The 27,285-nt window shown below is 37.6% G+C and overlaps 1 protein-coding gene across 2 annotated transcripts in view; it reads right to left on the bottom strand.

The window, feature by feature from the left end:
- The window catches only part of RGN (regucalcin), a 35,534-nt gene extending 28,477 nt beyond the window's left edge, over positions 1-7,057 (bottom strand). Inside the window, exon 1 of one of the 2 annotated variants that reach the window (XM_053707742.1) lies at positions 6,995-7,057. The gene's annotated coding sequence lies outside the window, so the exon portion shown is untranslated. Of the gene's footprint in view, positions 1-3,757; positions 3,920-6,994 lie in introns of those variants that run through there. The other variant, XM_053707743.1, reaches the window with a different exon arrangement.
- Positions 7,058-27,285: the final 20,228 nt, after the last annotated feature.

Here is a 27,285-nt window from a genome sequence, read left to right as displayed (position 1 = left end):
TGCGTGGCCACGCAGGTGCTATCAAAATCACCAAAGCTCTCTCATGCTTGATCTTGGCAATCAGACGAGGGAGCAGAGGAAACGGTGGAAACACATAAACCAGGTTGAAGGACCAAGGCGCTGCTAGAGCATCTATCAGCGCTGCCTTGGGATCCCTGGACCTGGATCCGTAACAAGGAAGCTTGCCGTTCTGATGAGACGCCATGAGATCCAGTTCTGGTTTGCCCCAAAGTTGAATCAACTGTGCAAACACCTCCGGATGGAGTTCCCACTCCCCCGGATGAAAAGTCTGCCGACTTAGAAAATCCGCCTCCCAGTTCTCTACTCCTGGGATATGGATAGCTGATAGATGGCAAGAGTGAATCTCTGCCCATAGAATTATTTTTGAAACCTCCAACATTGCTAGGGAACTCCTTGTTCTCCCTTGATGGTTGATGTAGGCTACAGTCGTGATATTGTCTGACTGAAATCTGATGAACCTGACCGCAGCAAGCTGAGGCCAAGCCTGAAGAGCATTGAATATCTTTCTTAGTTCCAGAATGTTTATCGGAAGGAGTGCCTCCTCCTGAGTCCACAAGCCCTGAGCCTTCAGGGAGTTCCAGACTGCACCCCAGCCCAGAAGGCTGGCATCTGTCGTTACTATTGTCCAATCTGGCCTGCGGAAGGTCATACCCTTGGACAGATGGACCCCAGATTGCCACCAGAGAAGAGAATCCCTGGTCTCTTGATCCAGATTTAGTAGAGGGGACAAATCTGTGTAATCCCCATTTCACTGACTGAGCATGCAGAGTTGCAGTGGTCTGAGATGTAGGCGGGCAAACGGCACTATGTCCATTGCTGCTACCATTAAGCCAATTACTTCCATACACTGAGCCACTGAAGGGCGAGAAGTAGAATAAAAAACACGGCAGGAATTTAGAAGTTTTGACAACCTGGCCTCTGTCAGGTAAATCTTCATTTCTATGGAATCTATCAGAGTTCCTAAGAAGGAAACTCTTGTGAGAGGGGATAGAGAACTCTTTTCTTCGTTCACTTTCCACCCATGAGACCTCAGGAATGCCAGAACAATGTCTGTATGGGACCTGGCGATTTGAAAATTCGACGCCTGTATCAGAATGTCGTCTAGGTAAGGGGCTACTGCTATACCTTGCGGCCTTAGGACCGCTAGGAGTGACCCTAGAACTTTCGTAAAGATTCTTGGTGCCGTAGCTAACCCAAAGGGAAGAGCCACAAACTGGTAATGCCTGTCTAGGAAGGCGAACCTGAGAAACCGATGATGATCTCTGTGTATCGAAATGTGAAGATAAGCATTCCTTAAGTCCACGGTAGTCATATATTGACCCTCCTGGATCATAGGTAGGATGGTTTGAATAGTCTCCATCTTGAAGGATGGGACCCTGAGAAATTTGTTTAGGATCTTGAGATCTAAGATTGGTCTGAAAGTTCCCTCTTTCTTGGGAACTACAAACAGATTTGAATAGAAGCCTTGCCCCTGTTCCTCCTTTGGAACTGGGTGGATCACTCCCATAACTAGGAGGTCTTGAACACAATGTAAGAATGCCTCTCTCTTTATCTGGTTTGCAGATAATTGTGAGAGATGAAATCTCCCTTTTGGGGAAGAAGCTAAGCTGCTAAGATCATCAAAAACCTCAGGCAAAACTCTTCTTCTAATTTCTGCCTGAGGTAAAAACAGTACAACCCCGGTACCGTTTAAAAATAACAAACTTTTGATTGAAGATAAACTACACTAATTCACCACATCTCTCTTGATACTTCCTTTCTTGTCAAGAGCTGCAAGAGAAGGACTGGAGGTGGCAGTTAGGGGAGGAGCTATATAGACAGCTCTGCTGTGGGTGATCCTCTTGCAGCTTTCTGTTGGGAAGGAGAATATCCCACAAGTAATGGATGAATCCGTGGACTGGATACACCTTACAAGAGAAATAGTGCTGCCATCTAGTGCTCTTGCAAATGGATAACATTCCTGCAGAGCTGCTGCCATCTAGTGTTTCAGAAATTTGTCGGCTCCTAAGCACATTTCTGCTTTTCAACAAAACATACCAAGAGAACAAAGAAAAATTGATAATAGAAGTAAGTTAGAAAGATGTTTAAAATTGCATGCTCTTTCTGAAATAAACATTTGGGTTTTCATATCCTTTTAAAAGTTACATAGCATACACTTATACATGCAGATACACACACACTACATAGCATACACTTATACATGCAGATACACACACACTACATAGCATACACTTATACATGCAGATACACACACACTACATAGCATACACTTATACATGCAGATACACACACACTACATAGCATACACTTATACATGCAGACACACACACTACATAGCATACACTTATACATGCAGATACACACACACTACATAGCATACACTTATACATGCAGATACACACACACACTACATAGCATACACTTATACATGCAGATACACACACACACTACATAGCATACACTTATACATGCAGATACACACACACTACATAGCATACACTTATACATGCAGATACACACACACTACATAGCATACACTTACACATGCATATACACACACACTACATAGCATACACTTACACATGCAGATACACACACACACATTACATAGCATACACTTATACATGCAGCATACACTTATACATGCAGATACACAGACACTACATAGTATACACTTATACATGCAGACACACACACACACTACATAGCATAAACTTATACATACAGATACGCACACACAGTTATGGATACAGATATACACACACACTACATCATATATGGGTATCTGTAATTCATTTTATGGGGTCCTGGGGTTGGCAAGTACATTAGCTGGCAGTTTGCGGATGCCACTGTTCGTTACCCTGGTATTAGCACTGCTCATTGTATAAAACTGAAGGCATGCTAGTATTATCACCAGGGGTTAGACATCATCACTACCAGAGGTAGGTTAGAGAGGTCACCATTACCCGTGGTCAGAGTGTATACAGCCTTCTTACTCCTGCTTAACCCACACACCATTCCTCTTCCACAGGGAATCTTACAGGTATCTAACCCTGTGAGAGCAAAGCCAGCTGCTTCTGAGTATGGGCCCAATAGAATTAAAAAAAATATATATATTTTTTTTTTAATGCCTGGGACAAATCGGGACAGATGGCTAGCAACCCGGGACGGGGACAGACCCCTAAAATCGGGACTGTCCCGCGAAAATCGGGACAGTTGGGGGGTATGAAGTTATAATCTTCTGTATACTGCACTGGTTTATATGCCAGATAGTTGTAATCTTGACTGTTGTTTAGATTGCTGATATATATTGTGCACATATAAAAAAAATCATATATAAGAAATGATTTACCATTCATCTGCCAGTTCTAAATAAGCTGCAGTATTAAAACAGGTTTCACATTGTGTCCCTGTACCAGTTGTGTGTTTTTTTTTAAGTGTATTATAGCAACTCAGACACAATTCAGACCATGACCCATTTGTTTTAAAGTAAATCAGTAATTTTTGTGAGATGTAGAATTTTTTTTTTATTTTAAAGTAATTACTGGCCTCCGTGAAATCTGAAAGCTGCAATTAGATATAGAATTCACAATATTAAATTAAGAACATAATGTTAGATTATTAGAGCTGTTAAAAGAAACAGGATATAAGAAAACCATAAGCATACATTTCATAAGGAATTTACATTCATACAGTAATGACATTCAGTGGCTAAGGGACAGATTGGAAAACATACCAGTTCAATATATATGTTCCTCAAATCTGCAGCACAGGCAGTCAGCAAGGGATTGTTTGGGAATAATCAGGCAATGAACTGTCTGTTATTAAAATCTTGTGTTGGATAAGAAGACTTATTTTTGTGATAGCCTCAGAAAAGGCCCAGTAGAAAGTATAATTGTGTGCAGTGAGTTCTACAAAACTCAGAGAATTTCCTGCTGATTTGTTTGTTACAGGAAGGAACCAGACAGAATGCAGGGCACAAGTTATTAGAATAGTGCACCACCTGCAGGTTTAACATAGTTGTCATCCACAAATCCTATAAAGAGGAATAAATAGAAGCGGCACAGGTTTGTATGTCATTTTATAAGTTAAGAAAATGTGCTTTTTTTATTGAGCTATTTGCTGGTTTAGATCATATTAATTAAGAATATTTCCTTATCTTCAGAGACCAATGAGACCCTGTATTATTACTCTATTGTAGTGAATGCTATTCTGGGAATTCAAGGCCACTCAAAACATTGGGTCAAATAATGAAATCCCAGATTTATTCAGCAATTTACATAATTACTACCTTTTTATTTAAAGTCTACTTAAAATGTTTTATTGTTTAAAAATATACATAATCCCTTTATTACCCATTACCCAGTATTGCATAGCCAACACGGTTATATTAAGACACTTTTTACCTCTGTGATTACCTTGTATTTAAGCCTCTGCAGACAACCCCCTTATCTCAGTGCTACTTGTATTTTAGCCAATCACTGCAGACTCATGTATAACTTCATTAAGGTGAGCACAATGTTTTCTATATGACACACATGAGCTAGCACTGTCTAACATTGAACAACTATAACATTCACTGATATAAGAGATGGCCTTCAAGGGCTTAGAAATCAGCCTATGAGCCTACCTAGGTTTAGCTTTCAACAAAGAATACCAACCAAAGCAAATTTTAATATGAAAGTAAATTGGAAAGTTGTTTAAAATTGTATGCCCTATCTGAATCAAGAAAGTTTAATTTTGACTTTACTGTCCCTTTAAGGTTAAACCTTAAAGGGACAGTCTAGTCAAAATTAAACTTTCATGATTCAGATAGAGCATGCAATTTTAAGCATCTTTCTAATTTATTCCTATTACCATTTTTTTCTTCGTGTTCTTGGTATCTTTATTTGAAAAAGCAAAAATGTTAGTGTAGGAGCCAGACCATTTTTGGTTCAGAACCTGGGTAGCGCTTGCTGATTGGTGGCTACATTTAGACACCAATCAGCAAGCGCTACCTAGGTGCTGAACCAAAAATGCACCGCTCCTAAGCTTCTATTTTTTATTTTTCAAATAAAGATACAGATAGAACGAAGAATAATTGATAATAGGAATAAATTAGAAAGTTTCTTAAAAGTGCATGCTTTATCTGAATCATAAAAGTTTAATTTTGACTAGACTGTCCCTTTAAGCTTTATTTAAATTAAATGGGCTGAATTTATCTATCGAGGCAGGAAGTAAGACAGCTCTACCTTATAGATTGTTTATGTCTATATAGCAGAACATCCAATCAAGAACCCAATATATGATTACCTTATATATTTATTTTAAGAGTTAAATGGCACATTTTAGCAATCATTTAAAAGCGTAGAATCATATTTTTCCAGAATGTTCACAAATATGTTAATATATCCTGAACATCATGTTAAATCAATGCAAATGCACAAAATTATAATGATACACCCATACTTTAAAACATATTAAAGGGACATTATACACTCATTTTTTCTTTGCATAAATGTTTCGTAGATTCACTATTTATATAGCCAATAAAGTTTTTGTTTGTTTTTTTAAATGCATAGTTTTGCTTATTTTTAAATAACATTGCTCTGATTTTCAGACACCTAACCAAGCCCCAAAGGTTTAGGAGAATACTGACGTATACCTACTTCAGCTTGCTCCTGTTTGTGTAAACATTTTCATTTGCAAAGGAAGGAGGAGGGGGGAGTGGCTGCTATTTCCCACTTGCAGTGGGCTTTCCAGTAACCTTTTAAACAGAGCTAAACTGGAAGCTTCTAAGTAAGTTTTTAAACGGTTTTATACTGGATCTTTATATCAGTATCTGTGCATATTTTTCTTTACAGTAGTGTCTATTACATGCAGTTATATGAAAATTGGGGTATACTGTCCCTTTAAGATAGGTTCTGTAGCAAATACATGGCAGGGAAGCAGCATTCCAGGTATATTAGCTGGGTTAAGATCACATTTTTTGAATTATAAAATGTTTTGTTTTTGTTTGTTTTTTAATGCTAAGTTCCCAAACAATGTCTATTTATGTGTGCAATACGAGTTACCATGTACTTTTATTATTTATGTTGCTTGCTTGTGCTGAAATGTACCTCTGAAAACTGTTTTTTTCCTTCTTGCTATGGCCATAGATAAACAGGGCTTTTCAGTTTATATTATTTTAAATGTTAATCTTTTGCAATGCACTACTTATTTGCTAGTAAATATATTATGCATAAATAAAATGTACTTTAATAGCATTTTAAGTTACAAACTTTATTTTTTTTTATAGTTTTGCATTTAACGCCCTGTTAGAGCAAAGTGATGTCTGTTACTTTCCATTTATCAAATCATAACCATATACATAAATTATACAGCGTTCTACATAATCAAAACCCTGATAGTTTGTAGTATTTAATTGTACTGTGTATTCAAAATATATGTCTTAAAGGGAAACTGAACCCACATTTTTTCTTTTGTGATTCAGATAGAGCATGACATTTTAAGCAACTTTCTCATTTACTCCTATAATCAATTTTTCATCATTCTCTTGGTATCTTTATTTGAAATGCAAGAATGTAAGTTTAGATGCCGGCCCATTTTTGGTGAACAACCTGGGTTGTTCTTGCCGATTGGTGGATAAATTCATCCACCAATAAAAAAGTGCTGTCCAGAGGTCTGTACCAAAATAAAAGCTTAGATGCCTTCTTTTTCAAATAAAGATAGCAAGAGAACAAAGACAAATTGATAATAGGAGTAAATTAGAAAGTTGCTTAAAATTGCATGCTCTACCTGAATCAGTGTCCCTTTAACATATGCAACAGTTTAATCACTAAATTTGAATGTCATATATAGAAAGTGAATGGTTTATTGTATTATAATGTGTGATTATTTGAAAACCTGAACTGGATCAGGCTATGAGGCATTCACTCTGTTAAAATTTTCAGAATCACTCATATGAAATAAATATTTGAGTAGGCCTACGTACCGTGTCTGCTGTTTTCTGCTGTCAACCTTCTCTTATGTCTTGTTCACTTGTTCTTGAGATTTGTTTCATGTTTATACTATTAGTCTTGTTAATATTTAACTCCACTGGTTAATGTACCTTTGAAACATGCTGGATGTTCATCAGTCACTTTTCATTAATAGACATTTCTGGCTAATGATCCAGAGTCCTGATTCTTCAGCAATTTAATAGATGAAGACTAGAGTAGAGGTCAGACAGACTGTAGTCTTCATCCATAAAAGTGCTGAAGGGAGGAAGAGCAATATGTATTTACTAGAGCTGCACAAAACTTTAACTGGTTAATTAACTTACAGGTAGATTACAAGTTATGCGCGCTATAGGGAATTTAACAAACTCCCCCTATAGCGCAGCCATTACAAGTTTTGAAACAGCTGGCTTGTGCGTGCGAAATGGTTGCGTTGAGCTCCATACCGCACACAATTCAAGTGCTGTTTTGACGTGCTCGTGCACGCTTTCCCCATAGACATCAATGGGAAGGAGTCAGAAAAAAAACTAACACCTGTGATCGCGGAATGAAAAGCTCTGTACGTCTAAACACCCCTAATCTGCTGCCCCTGACATCGCCGACACCTACATAAAGTTATTAACCCCTAATCTGCCGCTCCCTATATCGCCACCACCTAAATTAATCTATTAACCCCTAATATGCCGCTCCCGATATATGCCGCCACTATACTAAAGTTATTAACCCCTATTCCCCTGCACCCCAAGATCGCTAACACTGTAATAAATCTATTAACCCCTATTCGGCATCAGCCGAAAAGCGTTGTTTTCCTTTTTTATCCATTTGAGGATCCGAACTTACTGCAGACACGCTGACACACTGATTCAGTCTGAAAACGCTGAAGCGGCGAGACTACTGACTTTTTTTAACAAACTGACTTTTACAATTCGGGTTTTATCAAACCTTATAAAGGATCATCTAGAGACTGTCTTTATAAACTGTGCTTTTTATATTGGGATACTACACTATCCCTCTGACAGTCAAATTGTGTTTTGGATTGCATTTTATGCATTTTGTATTCTTATATTTATGTGCATGTGTTTTATGTTTATTTTTAGAAAGCAAATGCTTCTTTTAACCATTATTTAGCCTGTGTTATTTTATTCTTGATGCATTATTATTAAATTATTGAATTTTTGCAACATTACTATGAACTACAGGAAATGAATCAACAGCATTATATATTTTATTAATTAATTATATTTTATTAATTAATTATATATATTTTTTAATTAATCATTTAAGCCATCAAGTTTATAGTTTAGCTGTTTCTTCAGCGCCACAGATTTTTAGTATTGATTTACCGCTGAAATTACCATTTTTTTCAGCGTTAAAATACGAACGCACAACTCGTAATCTACCTGAATATGTTTTATTGATATACTTTTGCAGCATACTGAGAGTAAATATGAAAAAGGGTATTTTTCTTTTGACTATACAGAAGTGCGTATTTGTCAATTACTTATAGACACTGATAATACGTATATAAAATAACTTATTTGTATAAAGTTAATTTAAAGTTAAAATATAAAATAGTGCACAGAGGGCGGCAGCAAGAAGAAAACACTGTTATCTTGAAAAGCCTGGTCAAGTTTTAAGTTTCTCTCTTAAAACTGCATAATACTGAGTAAATCTGATGCTTAGCATCAGTTCATTGCCATTACTAATAGTAATCACACACCTCTTGTGTTTATTCTATATCTTTGGGTTGACTGTGTCCCAGATGATATCTCTGTGAGTTGTCTGGTGGGCAAACAGCTGTGCTGTGGGTAAAGACCCATCTAGTGAATGAGTGTTCAGCCAAGCCAGGAAACTCCAAGGTCTCCTCTTTTGTTTTTAAAACGTCAAATTCCTATTTTTTTCTTGAAGAGAGTGTGTTGTAACTATGCATTCATCAATCAATTTAGGAGCAGCAGAAATATTTTGTTTATGTTGTTTGTCAAGTGTCATTCCATATCAGCATCAGAATTCTAAATATAAACTGATATCGTCTAGGAATCTTCTATCCAGTTATCCACTCAAGTATGATTTTTACATAGGGAAAATCTGGAATTATACATTCATTATTCATGCTTCTTATGTTACAGTAATACTGGGGCATCATTGGCTTGAACGTAATAACCCCATTGTTGATTTGGTGTTCTGATCAAATCTTTTGGGGTCCTGAATGTGAAAATGAATTGACTAACAATATATCTAACTGATCCTAAGGTATACGAGTCCCTCTGCCATATTATCATGACTTTGCAGATGTATTTCCTGAACAAAGTGCCAACATCCTGTTACCAGGTAATGCTTCTCCTTCAAGACGTATGTATCCTCTATCTATTGCTAAAACTTGTGCTATGAAATGATATAAAATACAATTTAGAATAAGACATTATTAAGCCTTGTATATCTCCTGTTGGTGTTGACATACCATTCTTTTTAAAGATCTGTCATCTTAATTATTGATGATTTTCTAAGATTAGCCACTAAATATGGTACCGAGGAGCAGTGTTCTCTCTAAGGTCAGATCTTGTGAGAAGCCCAGTAGTGAAACAGTTATTAAGGTAACCATATCTTGGTGTGGTTTACTGATTAACTCTTCGCTCACAAAATCTGGCGTTTGAGGAGCATGTTTGGATTTCTGCTTAACATGTTTTTGTTTATGCTCCTGCCAACTGCCTTTCCTTTTTGATTTCCTTATAAACATTTTTGGGCAATCTGGAGGCTACCTAGGGGGAGTGGACTGTAATACTTATCTCTGATCTGGTGGCAGCAAGGAGGTTGGAACACCTCATAACCCTAAACTGCCTCTTCTTCCTGCTTCCTTGCTGGTGCATGACATTGCTTACATGATACACTGCTGGGTATTCTTGCTGCCTATCTTATTAGACCACAATCAAGGCAGATAAAATAAACAAACTCTCAAGAGTTTTCAAGTACTTTGGCAAATCATTAATAAAGTAAAAGTTTTAAATGTATTTAAAATATTTTTGGTGCAAAATCAAGATTTAATTGTTTGCTAATATAAACCATGCACATATTACTTCACTCCTCTGGCATTTCTTTGTTAAATGTCTATTAAACAGTTTGTCACTTGGCCTGCTGGCACAGGGAACATCCTTTTAATGGCATTGGTGATGTGCTGATCTGATTGTGAAATTGAGGACAGGGCCTTTTGGATTGGATTGGATCAGTTGCAACACTGTCCTAGTCATATTATTTGCTTATTTGAAATACTATTTGTTCATGCTACAAATGTTACTTTATTAGTTTGTTAAAATAAAATGTGTTATCTTATGGTACATTTAAAGGGTAAACCTCTCTAAATTGTAATTAGATCCGCAAACAACTTATCCACCTTTGAAAGCAATACTTGTCAAAATGACAGGTAGTAAACTAAGTGAGCATTGAATCACAGTTAAAGGGACATAAAACCTAAAAAAAATATTCTTTTTTATGATTCAGATAGAACATACAATTTTAAACCACTTTACAATTTACTTCTATTATCAAATTGTCTTAATTTTCTTGCTATCATTTGTTGAAAAACAGAAAGGCAACTTCATGAGTGTGCACGTGTCTGCAGTACCATATGACAGCTGTTTTGCAAGAATGTTATACATTTGCAAGAGCACTAGATGGCAGCACTATTTCCTGTCATGTAGGGCTCCAGACAGGTGCACTCTACCTAGATATCTCTCCAACAAAGAATAACAAGAGAACAAAACAAATTTGATCATTGAAGTAAATTGAAAATGTTTTTTAAAATTGTATTCTCTATCTATAATTTTTTGGGGGTTTCATGTCCCTTTAACAAATACCTCTTATTTTGGTATATCCCTTTTCCATCTTTTCTTTTATCACGAAACAAAGGTTATAAAAGTGGATTTTTTTGTTTAAAATAATTTATTATGAATTGTTGAATTAAAATAATTATGAGTGTTTTAACTCATTTTGGATGTTCTGAACAGGGTCAGGGGCGGAACCACCATTGGTGCAGCAGGTAGAGTTGCACCAGTGAGAGCAGAATGTATATTAATACTTTTGCTTTCTACTGAGTTACCTTTGCGGAGCCCCAGAAAAATCTTGCACCAGGTCCCTCTGTTGAGTAGGACTGCTACTGAACAGGGTCAACTATAAATAGTAATACATTGTTAGCAAACCAATATCTAGTAACTTCAGACTCTTTCTAAGGTATTGGCATCCACTACCCCCTTGGGCAAGGAGTTCCACAAGTTGATTGCTCTTGAAACATTTATGTTGCTGGAGATTACATCTCCTTTCCTCTAGCCTGAAAGTGTGATCTCTTGTCACAAACAATTGGCTTACAATAAACTGCACTTCCACCAACTTTGAGCTTTGTATATATATGTAAAGTACCTTTATCTTGAATAAACAGATTCAGTTTGTCTAACCTCTCCTCAAAGTTTAAATCCTCCTTGATTATAGAGCATGCAGTTTTAAAAAAGTTTCCATTTTACTAGTATTATCAAATTTGCTTTGTTATCTTGGTATCTTTTGTAGAAAAACACAATTATTCTTACAATTATTCTTACCTGATAAATTGATTTATTTTATGGTGGAGAGAGTCCACCAGCCATTACTCATGGGGAATTAACTTTCCTGTTTCATTACCAAAAAGCACATACAAAAGTGCCAAAAAAGGTTGCTGTGCCTCCTCGTTTAATATTTGTTAAGTGCAATTTAATTTTATAGGAAGTTCACATACTTCTCATTCATCCTCCTTTATTAGGGTTATTTAACAAACGGGCAGAACACACACATACTGAGTTAAAGGTACTTGAACTCCTTTCCTTAGCAATAATATTACACTGTCTCTGAGAAGTATTGTACACAATCTGTTACTCTGTTTGGGCTCCTGCTATTGAGTCTCACTTATTTTTTATATAATTAGATTTCATCTATCTGAGGCTAAGCTCCTTCTATAGCGGGAGCTATAGTTATAGTTATACTAGCTATTATATCCGAGGCAGGTTTTATTAAGCAAATGAGTAAGCCAAAAAGGTTTAACAAAGGAGACTATGCTCCCAACATGTGCGCCCCTCACGCGCGTTTCACATAATGCTTCTTGAGAGGAAAAATCGTTATGTGAAATGCGCGTCAGGGGCGCACATGTGAAGAGTATTCAGACAAGTTACCTTCTAAAGAGGTTTCGGGGACAGACACAGAAGGCTCCATAATAAATTAAAATCTTTTAAATTGTTTTTTTTAGAGATAATCAAACATAAGGCTATGATTACTAGAACAGAGCTCTTGAAGCAAGAGAAAAACTTACCCCCTCCAAATACTGAACTGAATAAGGACAGCAAGGCCTTAGAGCACTAACCCAACATTTTAAAAGAAAAAAAGCATGCAGAAAAAATTAACAAACTTTATCAGTTAGTGCACTAAAATACTAAAGCAGGATCGTGCTGAGGGGCGGAGCTTGGTCACGCTGTGAGATAGCTGCCTGCTAAAATAGCTCCTAGGCCCTAATCCCCCAGTTTGACAAATTAATAGTAAATAATTAGCTAAATCTGCCTAAAAACACATCCAAGAGCTGGATTAACTAATACTGTAATGTGAGATAGCTAAATCAGAAGTTCCGCTCCTGTTTTAGACAACACCGGTGACACAAGAGACAAGGAGAAGACCCGGCTCAGACTGAAGCGTGTCTCCCTGCTATAATAGCGAAGATGATACTTACTGTGACACATACCAGAGAATGGTAGTGCTAGTATCGGAGCGACAGCTGAGCAGTCATAAAGCGCATAGTGAAATGGAGGCTGCTATAACAGTAGGTGCTGGGACCCATGAGACACATGCTGATTAACGCTGGAATGTGGCAGGCCATACAGACAGTCGGTGGTTGGGGTGAGGTGGCATAAAACACTACCACAAAGAAAGTAGTGATATAGGGCTACAGAGGGACACACAGTTTAATACCGGCACTTATAGATAGTCCGGAGGCAATCACTGCATACATCTGCACTGAGTGACAGGCGAGGTAAAGAGCTGCCAAATACACACCAGCGGACACATTAAAAGGCCCAGCCATATTACCCTCTTCAACTATAAAAGAGTGTACATAAGAGGAACACGCTAACTTTACTTCAGAGGGCTAACTAAAAGTTTTAAGTTCCATTACACCCCCAGAGAAAGAGGGAAGATTTGTAATAACAGACAACTGGCTTGTCATTATTAAAAGATCCCTATTCAGGTTAATAAAGAGGTGATGCCAGCCAAGAAAGCACTAAAACCAGATACTCAACCTAAATAAAAAAATGATAAACCAGTACATGAAACAGGCAGAGGGCACACCATCTGCAGCGTCAGAGCACTCACATGACACACAACCTTCACAGGTTATACATGATGCAGGCCCTGAGGCCTCATCAATACCTACGAGGCCCACAGACATTACTAAGGAAGATTTGAAAATGTTAGCCTCAAAGGAGGACATCAAGTCGGCTATGATGGATATGCGTAACATGTTCCAGGAAATGAAGAGGGACAATACGACGGATAGATGGTAAAGTAGTTACCCTAGAAGAAAGCCACAACATCACAAACCAAGATGTACAGCATTTGTCGCAACTAGTGTAAAATCAGGAAGAAACCATACAAAATGTATTGGAGAAAGTGGAGGACCTCGATAATAGAGGGCGTAGAAACAACCTACGCATCAGGGGTATTCCAGAAAGCATCCTACCAACAGCACTCTCAGGGTACCTTCAAGACATGTCCCCAGATGTAATTATGGAAAGAGCGCACAGGGCCCTCAGGGCCAAGCCATCGCCCAAGGCTCCACCAAGGGACGTCATTATAAAATTCCTGAACCATCAGGAAAAAGAGGACATCCTACGACACGCACAACAGAAACCCCAACTCACACATGCTGGAGCGCCAATCCAAGTTTTGGCTGACCTCAGCCCGACCACCCTCCAGAAGTGGAGGGAACTACAATTCATCACTTCGGTCCTACGAGCAAAAGGCATCCCATCTCGATGGGGGTTCCCGGTCAGTCTTACTACTACAAAAGGCGATAATTACATGGCTAATTTTAAAATGGTATCCTGGAACATTGGATGTATCACTACCCCCATAAAGAGGAAATCGATTATCACTTAGTTAGGAAGAATGGATATAGATATAGCATTCCTCCAGGAAACGCATCTCAATCTAGAGGAAGCTTTAAAGCTTAAAACATTGTGGGTTAAGGAGGCGTTTGTCTCGCCAGGTCATGGGAGAAAGAGAGGGGTGGTTATTTTAGTAGGAAAAAAAATTAACACAGAAGTGTTATATGTCTGGGTAAATCCAGAGGGGAGATCAGTGATTTTAAAAATAAAAATTAATAACCGTGTTTTTACGCTTTGTAATGTTTACGCACCTAATACCCTTGACCCAGAATTGGAGATCAGACGCAAACTAAAATTCTTTCTGTACTAGAGGGCTATTTAATTCTTGGAGGAGATTTCAATATGGCCCCACAGTGCCCTCTCGATAGACTAAGACAAAACACAAAGCAGAAAAAGCACAAAAAAGAAAATTTGGAAACTAAATTACTTACCAGAATCATGCAGAACTTAGGTATTAATGACATATGGAGAATGCAAAATCCTGATGATAGGGACTACACATGTTTATCAAAAGCCCATAAAACTTTATCAAGAATTGATCTCTTTCTGATAGATGCAAGACTTTGCACACTTGAGGTAAAAGCAAAAATACTTCCTATCTCTCTATCTGATCACGGGCCGATTACTCTAGATTTCCAGGTTAAACACCTTAAGTCTAAATCCATCCGGTTCTACTTCCCTTCTTTTTTAGCATCAGCCATGAAATTTAAGAACTGGCTTAGAATTAAGTTTAATGATTATGATCATTGTAACTCGGAATATAGAGACCGCCCTGCCATATTTTGGGAGGCGGCAAAGGCCGTATTAAGAGGTGAAATTATCGCCTACACTGCCATGGTAAATAAAAAACTGCAACAGAGGGAGAAAGAACTAACGAATGCAATAACAAATGCATACAATCGACTCCTTCTTGATCAAAACTCGGCTAATTGGGCTAAATACATCAGAGCTAAGAGTAACAAAGACGCCTTTGCATTATTTCGAGAAACCCAGAAGGAGTTAAAACTACAGTCAAAACTATACAGATTTGTAAATAAGTCTGGGAAATTGTTAGCCAAATTGGTTAAAAGCGAAAAAAGTCTCCGATAATTGAGAAGTTAGTGTCAGGGGGGAAGCATATTCTTAAACACGAGGAAATAGCGGAGGAGATGGTAAAATATTATCAAGAGTTAGCTCAGGCAGAGGATTTCTGGAGCAAAATGTATTTTCCCAAGATATCTGAGGATTCAGCCGAGAGTCTTAATGCTCCATTACAGAAGAAGAAATTAAGAAAGTTATTTCTGATCTGGTCTTGAACAAAGCTTCTGGACCAGATGGGTTACCCAATGAATTTTATAAAATTCTATCCTCAGAGATCTTGCCACGCCTTTGTAAACTATACAATTTTATGTATACTGATGTAGAGAAGGTGGCAAAATCTTTTTCAGCTTCTTACACAACTTTAATTCTTAAAAGCGGGAAGGATTCAACTTGGAAAGAATCATATAGGCCTATTGCCTTATTAAACTCTGATTATAAGATTTTCAATTAAATTCTTGCCCAAAGACTGCAAAAAATACTGGTTAACATTATTCATAAAGACCAGGCTGGGTTTTTAAATGCTCGAAACTCCTCAGCAAAAATTAGAGAGGCATTGGTGACATCAGAATTTTTCTTCAATGCAGGGGTGATGGGGAGTGGGGGAGGGAGACTGCCCCTGACTTAGCTGTGATCTCAGTCGATGCTGAGAAGGCATTTGACTCAGTTCAACATGATCACCTTTTTTCTTCCCTAGAAAAGTTCGGTTTTAAAGGAGGTTTTCTTAGCTTTATTAAAAACTTATATGACCAACCTTTTATGAAAATAATTGTAAATAATATACTCTCTCCACAAATCACGCTGGGCAGGGGAACCCATCAGGGTTGTCCCCTCTCCCCCCTCCTCTTCAATCTCTGCATTGAACCTTTAGCAATTATGATCAGACAACAACTTGAAGGCATTAAAATAGGTAATTATGAATTAAAACTAGCTCTCTATGCAGACGACATACCTATCTATCTATCTATCTATCTATCTATCTATCTATCTATTAGATAGTAAAACCAATGAACTTAAACAACTACAAATTATTAGTCAATTTGGCTCATTCTCGGGCTATAAAATACCACAAAATCAGAATTACTTTGGCTTAGAAAAAATAACAGTTCTTTTAGTAATATTCCTTTTCGCTTGGTTAAAAATTCATTCAAGTACCTTGGTATCAATATCCCAAGTGATCCAAAGGACTTGTATAATCTTAACATACTCCCAGTTTTATCAATTTTCAGAGAAAAGCTCAGAAGCTGGGAAAATCTGCCACTTTCCATCTCTGGACGAATAGCGCTATTTAAGATGGTCCTTTTTCCTAAATTGCTCTACGTCTTACAGAACACAGCAATAATGCTTCTAGATAGAGATGTTCGGGCAATAAATAGTATGCTCAGAAGATTTATCTGGCAGAAAACAAGACCTAGGATCTCACTGAATAAATTGTCTTCTTCAAAAGCCTATGGAGGCTTGGCCCTACCAGATATAAGACTGTACAATTTTGCTTTTTTAGCACGAACAGTAGCTGACTGGATCTTCTCCAAGGACTATGTGTTGAATAATGAACTCGAAGAGAGAATCTGTAATCCATATTTACCAAAAGCCCTGATACACTGTGAACCAAAAGAATGGCCAACCAGCATTAGAGTACTTAAAATGTTTCTCAATCCACTGAAGGACAGGTGGAAGATAGGAAAGCTTCTTGAAATAAATTGTCAGGTTTCGCAATATTTACCTTTAATGGGTAACCCAAAATTTCAGGCAGGCCTAGATTAATTGGTTATTAAAAATTGGCACACATCAGGACTTGATAGGGTTGTATATTTTGCGGATCAAGAGAAAAAATGTATTAAAGCATTTGAGGAACTCAAAAATAATTTTAACCTTTCTAACAAAGAGTTTTTTGCGTATTTGCAGACAAGGCATTATGCCTTAGATTTAATGCGGGCAGCCAAGTGGCGTTGGGACTTAGGTAGCCTAGAGGGTTGGCTCACTTTAGTAAGGAATGGGCTGATGTCTATCACTCCATGCTACCATCTGCTTGGAGATGGCAAAGGGAAGTATCTCCTCGGAAAAGCTGCTCACGATTGGAATTCCATCCTGTCACAAGACAATATTGATAGCAAATTTATAAAAACCTCTATTCACAAGGTATCTCAGGCCATGCTTTCAGCTACATGGAGGGAGGCGCATCTAAAACTTTTACATAAATACTATTATACCCCTGAAAAAGGGTACAAGCTTAGGAACCCACATTTTAATAAATGTCCCAAATGTTCTTTGATGGCTGCAGACTTGATATATATGTTATGGAATTGTCCATTGATTAGGCAGTTCTGGTACAAAATAGAATACTGGTTGAAGTCATCACTTAAGATCTCCCCTCTGGTGCTTTCACTGACACAGGTTATATTTAGTCTAAAAAACCAGGAAGAACATCAGCTCAATGAAAAATTAATTATCTCAGTTATCCTGGCGGCTAGATATTTAATTTTAAGAAATGGAAATCAAGAGACCTACCAACTGTATTAGAGATTAACAACTTTCTTAAGAAGCAATGCATTCTAGAACAGCGAGATAGAACATTGATAAGGAGTCTGATATTAGGCTATTTTTTAGTAAATGGGCAGCATTTATTAAATCACTCACGGTTTCAGAAATCGATCAGATAATACTCCCCTTCCAAAATTCGGAATTATTACTCCTGGGAATTTGGTAACTGAAATAGAGAAGAGAGATGGACTTTATTCCTTCCCCTCCCCCCCCCCTCTCTCTCTCTCCTCCCTTCCTCTCCTCTTTTTTTGTTGTTGTTTTGTTTTGTTTATCCGGGACAAGTGGATAGCTGATGGCTCACTAGAGGCTGAGGTGGGTAAAATTAGGAGGTAGTTTAGTGAAGAAATGGATTCATCAGTACAAATTACAATATACAATCAAAAGCATAACTATTTTAGTTAGGCAACCTTAAGTAAGAATAAGTTAAGGGCATGATCAGACTACTGGTTGTTAAATTGGTAACCATTAACGTTGGAGCCATTAATAAGATAGCGAAGAATGGGGTTGGACTGTTCGCTGATTAATTTAAAGTAATAACTTTTTCATTTGATTCTGTTAGGATCCAACCTTCGTAGGCTAATATTTTTCTTTTATCAATTTAAAGATTACAATTTTAGTTGGAATTAATCACATTGATGATTGTGGATTTAACAACGTCTATGTTTAAACTATGTGCTGTATGTTAGAAAGAATTGTTTAAATTGTAATATGCTGAAAATTAATAATAAAAAGAAATTAAAAAAAAAAATTTTTTACATGCTCTATCTGAATCACAAAAGAAAAAATTTGGGTTCAGTGTCCCTTTAAAGTGAAAGTAAATCCTGGAGTTGTACAAACGCTAGGATTTACTATTGAAACAAATAAAGGGCACTTTCATTCATGAAGTATAAGATACTTCATGTAGAAAGCTCTTTTATTTGATTCAATCAATCGCCTTTTTTTAGCTCCTACAGCTAAAAAATTTTTTGGCTAAGAGGTGACGTTTTCACCTATTAGCCAATAGCCGTGCAGTAAATCCGGCTTGGCGCCCATGCAAGTCTTGAAAAGATGGAAGATAAATGACCTTTAAAAAAATTAATGTTCTGATTAAATAAAATAAACAATCAATAAAGGTTTAATATTCACTGTTAGTTAAATAAAGGGACATTTAACACAATAATGTAATGCGTATTATAAAACAACATTGCAGGTTACATTCATCATGGTTTTCTATTGCTTTTGCTGAAAAATACCTCTGAAAATTGATCTTGCACTAAGCTTCCTAGAGAGATTAGACTCCAGATTCTGTAATTTAAGTAAGCTTAAAGTTGCCTGACTACACATTAACTGCTCAGAGCAGTGCACAAACGTTTGTACAGCTATCCAGATTCCAGGCACCAAGGGAGATACACATGTTCACCACGGTTTTTAACAGGTTAATTATGGATAAAGTCTTGCAATATTTAAATATTTTAAAGGTTTTAAAACGTGTATTTTGTTTGTAGACATTTTGCAATTTGGTCCTTTATTCTGCTTAAAGTCTATCAGGGAACTTAGGCTTCTCCTTGCACTATCACATAGGCTATTTGTCACCTCAATGCAATGAATTGTGTGGTTGTAAGTTTTAAAACACACTTATTAAAAAGTAGATAGTGCATGAAAACGACAGACCTTCCAAGCACAAATGAATGAAAGTGCATAAACTGCATATACTTAATGAATTGCTAACCTGAGTTATGTCTTATTGCATAAGAAACAATTGTGCCACTGGACCTTTTTTGTAGAAAAACATTTAACCAAAGGTCAGTGTTTCACAAAGACTCCAGGACAATATTTAACTTTTTTTCTCTTAATATGTGAAATGCTTGTATCGTTTCTCTTTTTTTTTTTGTCATTAATAAAAGAAAATATTTAGGTTAATTGTACAGTCACAAGCAGCACTATATAGATTTGTAAAATAAAACCTATAGAGCATAGCAGATTTAATACTACAAAACACCTGAACCCTGATGTAGATAGAAACCCCTTCCAAAAGTCTGAAAAGGATTATGAACCATGTAAACCACTCATTTGCTGTTTCAGTTAAATCTGTTATCACCTCCATAAAAAAGAAACCCTGCTCCAACCTAAAGCACTAATTTTCCATAGATAAAAAAATAAATAATGATTGTTCCCTCTTGGTATAGCATGATCTCTATTGCAATACTCCAACCTCACCACCATCTGCCTGTTCTGTATGATGGACTTGCCAGTCCTAAAAGATCTACAACCCTGATAGTTGGCAGTGACAGGAATACCTGTGTACTGGAGGCTACTGATGTTACTCTATAGAGACAGTATAGTAGTAGGGCAGGCCGAGGTTATAGAAAGATGGAAGCAACAGTGCTAGCAAAATCAAAACACACTGCAGGAATCAAGTAGGGTCATAAACAGGAGATTAGTAACAATAGCATCAGAATCCAATCAGAATTTAAGTTGGGTCATACATGGGGGATTCATATCAATAGCAAAATCCAGAGAATGGTAAAAAAAGCAAGCAAATGCCAGTAACAATTTTTTTTAGTAAGAACCATGGGTGCAATTACATATATGGCGCAGGCTTCAGCGCAAGCGCTGCAACCCGGGCCGCCCGTAATTTCACCTTGCACATTGGGGTATTACATAAACCCCGCCGGCAGTTCATAAAGTGCCGTAAGTTGGATAAACTAGCGATGTCCAGAAATGAGCGTAAATACAAATTTCTGGAGTCGCCAGTGACTTACGGCACTTTAGAAACTGCCGGCGCCTAAGAAAAGTAAAGAAAATAACAAATCTCCCGTAAAAGTCTAACATGCCTCCCAAAAATAAGTCTGACACGTAAAACCCCTATATCTGCAACCCCCCCTCTCACTACTACTAATAAATGTATTAACCCCTAGACCGACAACCCCCCACAACGCAATAAGCCTAATTAAACTATTAACCCCTATATCCGCCATCAAACCCACACTGCAAGTAATAACTCAATTATTAACCCCTAAACCCGCCAACGCCAACATCGCAAACTACCTATTAAAACTATTAACCCTTAATCCGCCATTAAACCACAACGCAATAAATCTATTCAAGTATTAACCCCTAAACCGCCATAGCCCACAACACAATAAACCTATTCAAGTATTAACCTCTAAACCGCCATAGCCCACAACGCAATAAACCTAACCCCTAACCTAACCCCCCCCTAACCTAACACCCCCTAAGTGAACCCAAATTACCTAATTAACCAAATACTAAAATTACTATTAAATATAAAAAAAACTAACACTACTTTAAAAATACAAATAAACTAAGTATAAATTAAAGGGACAGTCTAATCAAAATTTTGGAGTAGACTGTCCATTTAAGCTACAATTACAGAAAATAAAAAAATCTAAGATTACAGAAAATAATAAAGAAAATTACAAAATTTTACAAAAATTATACCTAATCCCTATGAAAATAAAAAAAAAAACCCAAAATAAAAACACCCCCTAATCTAATTAACTACCAGTAGCCCTTAAAAGATAATCAGCTCTTTTTCCAAAAAATACACCCCCCTAACAGTATAACCCTCCACCCACCAAACCCCCCAAATAAAATAACCTAACACTAAAAACCCTAAACTACCCATTGTGCTGAAAAGGGCATTTGTTGGGCATTGCCCTTAAAAGGGCATTCAGCTGATTTTCTGCCCACCCTATCTAAATAAAATAAACCCCCCAAAAAACCCCTTAAAAAAACCTAAGTCTAACCCCCAAGTGGTCCTCACCTGTCCTGAAGTCCGGCAGAGAAGGTCCTGTTCCAGGCGGTGAAGTCTTCTTCCAAGCGGCGACCTCTTCTTTCTTCTTCCAGGAACCAGCCGGCGCGGAGCTGAAGACCGATGACCGCGGAGCTGAAGACCGGCAACCCTGGAACTGAAGATCGGCGACCACGGAACCATGGAGCATGGAGGATCCTCTTCATACGATCTCCGCCGTACTGAATAGGAATTCAAGGTACGCAATTAAAAATGGCGTCCCTTGAATTCCTATTGGCTGATTTGCTCGGATGTAGCTCGGATGAGAGCTACTGAAATCCTATTAGCTATTCAAATCAACCAATAGAATTTCAGTAGCTCTTATCCTATTGGCTGATTTGAACAGCCAATAGGATTTCAGTAGCTCTCATCCGATTGGCTGATTTGAATTTGAAGGCTCAAATCAGCCAATAGGAATTCAAGGGACGCCCTTTTTAATCGCGTACCTTGAATTCCTGTTTAGTGTACGCCGGAGATCGTATGAAGAGGATCCTCCACGCTCCATGGCTCCGTGGTCGCCAATCTTCAGTTCCAGGGTCTTGGTCTTCAGCTCCGCGGTCATCGGTCTTCAACTCCGCGCCGGCTGGTTCCTGGAAGAAGAAAGAAGAGGTCGCCGCTTGGAAGAAGACTTCACCGCCTGGAACAGGACCTTCTCCGCTGGACTTCAGGACAAATGAGGACCACTTGGGGGTTAGACTTAGGGTTTTTTAATTTTTTTTGGGGGGGGGGGTTATTTTATTTAGATAGGGTGGGCAGAAAAATAGCTGAATGCCCTTTTAAGGGCAATGCCAAACAAATGCCCTTTTCAGGACAATGGGTAGTTTAGGGTTTTTAGTGTTATTTTATTTGGGGGGGTTTGGTGGGTGGAGGGTTTTACTGTTGGGGGGTTGTGTATTTTTTGGAAAAAGAGCTGATTATCTTCTTGGGGCAATGCCCTGCAAAATGCCCTTTTAAGGGCTACTGGTATTTTATTAGATTAGGGGGGTGTTTTTATTTTGGGGGGGGTGCTTTTTTATTTTCATAGGGATTAGGTATAATTGTTGTAAAATTTTGTAATTTTCTTTATTATTTTCTGTAATCTTAGATTTTTTTTTATTTTCTGTAATTGTAGCCGCATATGTAATGGAGCCCCATATTGTAAAATGATGGAAAAATAATTATTGCCCAAATACAATCTTAGATGAAAATCAGGATTCCTGCAGCCTCGTTTGTTAGTGGTGCTGCTGTTCAGCATATAGGAACCTGAAGGAAGGAATAAAACCCAACATTTTTATTTTATGATTCAGACAGAACATGTCATTTTAAACAACTTTCACTTTTACTTATATTATCGCATTTTCTTTGTTCTCTTTGTATCATTTGTTGAAAAGCAGGGGTGTAAGCTCAGGAGCATGTACGTGTCTGGAGTGCTATATGGCAGCCATTTTGCAAGAATTTTATCCATTAGCACAAGCACTAGACAGTACTTTTTCCTGCTATGTAGTGCTCCAGAAACTTAACTAGGTAGCTCTTCAACAAAGAATAACATAGGAACAAAACAAATTTGATAAAATAATTTAAAACTTTTTTAAATTGTATGCTCAGTCTGAATCCCAAAAGAAAATGATTGACTTTCATATCCCTTTAAAGGGACAGTCTAGTCAAAATTAAACTTTCATGATTCAGATAGGGCATGCAATTCTAAACAGCTTTCCAATTTACTTTTATCATCAAATGCTTTGTTATTTTGGTATTCTTTGTTGAAAGCTAAAACTTAGGTAGGTTCATATGCTAATTGCTAAGCCCTTGAAGGCCACCTCGTAAGTGCTATTGACAGTTTTTTTTGTTTACAGCTAGACAGCGCTAGTTCATGTGGGCCATAGAGATAACATTGTGCTTACTCCCGTAGAGTCATTGGCTAAAATGCAAGTCTGTCAAAAGATATAGGGGGGCAGTCTGCAGAGGCTTACAAGGTAATGGGTAATAAAGGGATTATCTATCTTTTTAAACAATACAAATTATGGAGTAGACTGTCCCTTTAAATTCAGTAGTGCAGTCAAGCAATTTACATCTACATTTATCTGGGACAGGAAACAGCCATTTTAATATAAAATGTTTAGTTATGCATAAAAACACATCGGTGCAACATAGATTCATTAGTTATTTTGCCCCCTTTCTTGTAATTTAGCTATGAAAAAAACATAGGCCTAGATTTAGAGTTGGGCGGTAGCCGTGAAAACCAGCGTTAGAGGCTCCTAACACTGGTTTTTACTGCCCTCTGGTATTTGGAGTCAGTCAGGAAAGGGTCTAACGCTCACTTTCCAGCCGCAACTTTTCCATACCGCAGATCCCCTTACGTCATTTGCGTATCCTATCTTTTCAATGGGATCTTTCTAACGCCGGTATTTAGAGTCGTGGCTGAAGTGAGCGTTAGAAATCTAACGACAAAACTCCAGCCGCAGAAAAAAGTCAGTACTTAAGAGCTTTCTGGGCTAACGCCGGTTTATAAAGCTCTTAACTACTGTGCTCTAAAGTACACTAACACCCATAAACTACCTATGTACCCCTAAACCGAGGTCCCCCCACATCGCCGCCACTCGATTAAATTTTTAACCCCTAATCTGCCGACCGCCACCTACGTTATACTTATGTACCCCTAATCTGCTGCCCCTAACACCGCCGACCCCTATATTATATTTATTAACCCCTAACCTGCCCCCCACAACGTCGCCGCCAGCTACCTACAATAATTAACGCCTAATCTGCCGACCGCAAAGCGCCGCCACCTACGTTATCCTTATGTACCCCTAATCTGCTGCCCCTAACACCGCCGACCCCTATATTATATTTATTAACCCCTAATCTGCCCCCCCTCAACGTCGCCTCCACCTGCCTACACTTATTAACCCCCTAATCTGCCGAGCGGGACCGCACCGCTACTATAATAAAGTTATTAACCCCTAATCCGCCTCACTCCCGCCTCAATAACCCTATAATAAATAGTATTAACCCCTAATCTGCCCTCTCTAACATCGCCGACACCTAACTTCAATTATTAACCCATAATCTGCCAACCGAATCTCGCCGCTACTGTAATAAATGGATTAACCCCTAAAGCTAAGTCTAACCCTAACACTAACACCCCCCTAAGTTAAATATAATTTAAATCTAACTAAATAAATTAACTCTTATTAAATAAATTATTCCTATTTAAAGCTAAATACTTACCTGTAAAAATAAACCCTAATATAGCTACAATATAAATTATAATTATATTATAGCTATTTTAGGATTTATATTTATTTTACAGGTAACTTTGTGATTTATTTTAACCAGGTACAATAGCTATTAATAGTTAAGAACTATTTAATAGCTAAAATAGTTAAAATAATTACAAAATTACCTGTAAAATAAATCCTAACCTAAGTTACAATTAAACCTAACACTACACTATCAATAAATTAATTAAATAAAATACCTATAATTATCTACAATTAAACCTAAAACTCACTATCAATAAATTAATTAAATACAATATCTACAAATAAATACAATGAAATAAACAAACTAAAGTACAAAAAATAAAAAAGAACTAAGTTACAAAAAATAAAAAAATATTTACAAACATTAGAAATATTTTGTACGGAGCGGCAGATTAGGGGTTAATAATAATATGCAGGGGTCAGCGATAGCGGGGGTGGCAGATTAGGGGTTAATAAGTGTAAGGTTAGGGGTGTTTAGACTCGGGATTCATGTTAGGGTGTTAGGTGCAGACTTGCAGGTGTTAGGTTTTTTTCAGCTCAAACAGCCCCATTGTTTTCTATGGGGGAATCGTGCACAGGCACGTTTTTGAAGCTGGCGGCGTCCGTAAGCACCGCTGGTATCGAGAGTTGAAGTTGCGGTAAATATGCTATACGCTCCTTTTTTTGGAGCCTAACGCAGCCATTCTGTGAACTCTAAATACCAGCGGTATTTAAAAGGTGCGGCCAGGAAAAAGCACGCGTAGCTAACGCACCCCTTTGGCCGCAAAACTCTAAATCTAGGCGATAGCTCTTCTAATTCTTACAACTGAAAAAGCACAATGCAGATGTATCAAGGCTAATCCTGCTACATATATTCAAATGTAGTTAAAGTAATTCCCAAACCATATAACTATAGATCATAAAAAAAAATCCTTTAATTTGCATGCTTGAAATAATATAATCAATTTTTCTTCCAGTCCAGGAAAACAGCCAAATAACTGAAGAGATGAGATGGCATTCTTTATATGAAAATCAGCAGAACTGATAAATAATGATTTTCTTTGAATTAAAGAGATTCATGCTTAAAGAGACACTAAAGACAAAATTAAACTTGTACAATTCATATAGATCATGCAGTTTTAAGAGACTTTCAAATGTACTTCTATTCCAAGTTCACAGTATATACGTATACTAGTCTGTGATTGGCCGATGGTTGTCACATGATACAGGGAGCTGGCAAATGTGGAAAAATAAATTTGTGAGAAAAAAAAAATCAACTTTTTTTTCAAATTCAGAGTAAATGCAATAGCATTGTCTTTCATTCACGTGTTAATTATGTAATGTTACTGTATTTAATGGTTCTTTAATGATATCAAAATAATCCAAGTGGAAAAATTTGAACTCCGTAATTTTTTTCAGCAAGCTACTGGCAACTTGAGACATTAAACACACGGTTATATGAAAGCAATAGTGCAAGAATAACATTTCTCTAATATATTAGAGCATTTTCTTTATGCACTGTTATAGCCTTTTAATGCAGGTTAAAGCATCAAGCTCATATCACTTCCCTTACTCGCAAGCAAATAATTGGCATAGGAAGAAAACCTTTACAGCAAGTACCAAAATAAGCAAGCAAGGGTTACAGTATCAACCTTCATCAACTGTATAGCAGAACACCACAAAGCACCCTAGCTTATATAGATGTTACACACAGTGAAATTAATATCATATGTTTAAAGGGCCACTCAATACAGTAGAATTGCACAATTAACAAGTTCATAATAAAAAGAAAATGATTTAACACCTACTATGGTCATGATGACCAAGTCGCCGCCTAACAAATCTGTTCAACAGAAGACTCATTTTTAAAAGCCCATGTGGAAGCCACTGCTCTAGTAGAATGAGCATTAATTCTTTCAGGAGGCTGCTGGCCATCAGTCTCATAAGCCAAACGGATTGGCTAGAGAACTCTGTGTTCCTCCTTGATGATTGATATAGGCTACAGTCGTGATGTTGTCCGATTCTTATGAATTTGGCCGCAGCTTGCTGAGGCCATGCCTGAAGCGCATTGAATATCGCTCTCAGTTCTAGAATGTTTATCGGGAGGAGAGATTCCTCCCGAGACCATAAGCCCTGTGCTTTCAGGGATTTCCAGATTGCACCCCAGCCTAGCAGGCTGGCATCTGTCGTTTACTATGAGCCACTCTGGCCTGCGGAAACACATTCCCTGAGACAGGTGGTCCTGAGACAACCACCAGAGAAGAGAATCTCTGGTCTCTTGGTCCAGATGCAGTTGAGGAGATAAATCTGCATAATCCCCATTCCACTGTTTGAGCATGCATAGTTGCAGTGGTTTGAGGTGTAGGCGGGCATAAGGGACTATGTCCATTGCCGCTACCATGAGTCCGATTACCTCCATACACTGAGCCACTGATGGCCGAGGAATGGAATGAAGAGCTCGGCAAGTGATTAAAAGTTTTGATTTTCTG

Source organism: Bombina bombina, chromosome 3 (genome assembly GCF_027579735.1).
Source record: "Bombina bombina isolate aBomBom1 chromosome 3, aBomBom1.pri, whole genome shotgun sequence".
Lineage (NCBI taxonomy): Eukaryota > Metazoa > Chordata > Amphibia > Anura > Bombinatoridae > Bombina > Bombina bombina.
This window is presented reverse-complemented; position numbering and strand designations above follow the sequence as displayed.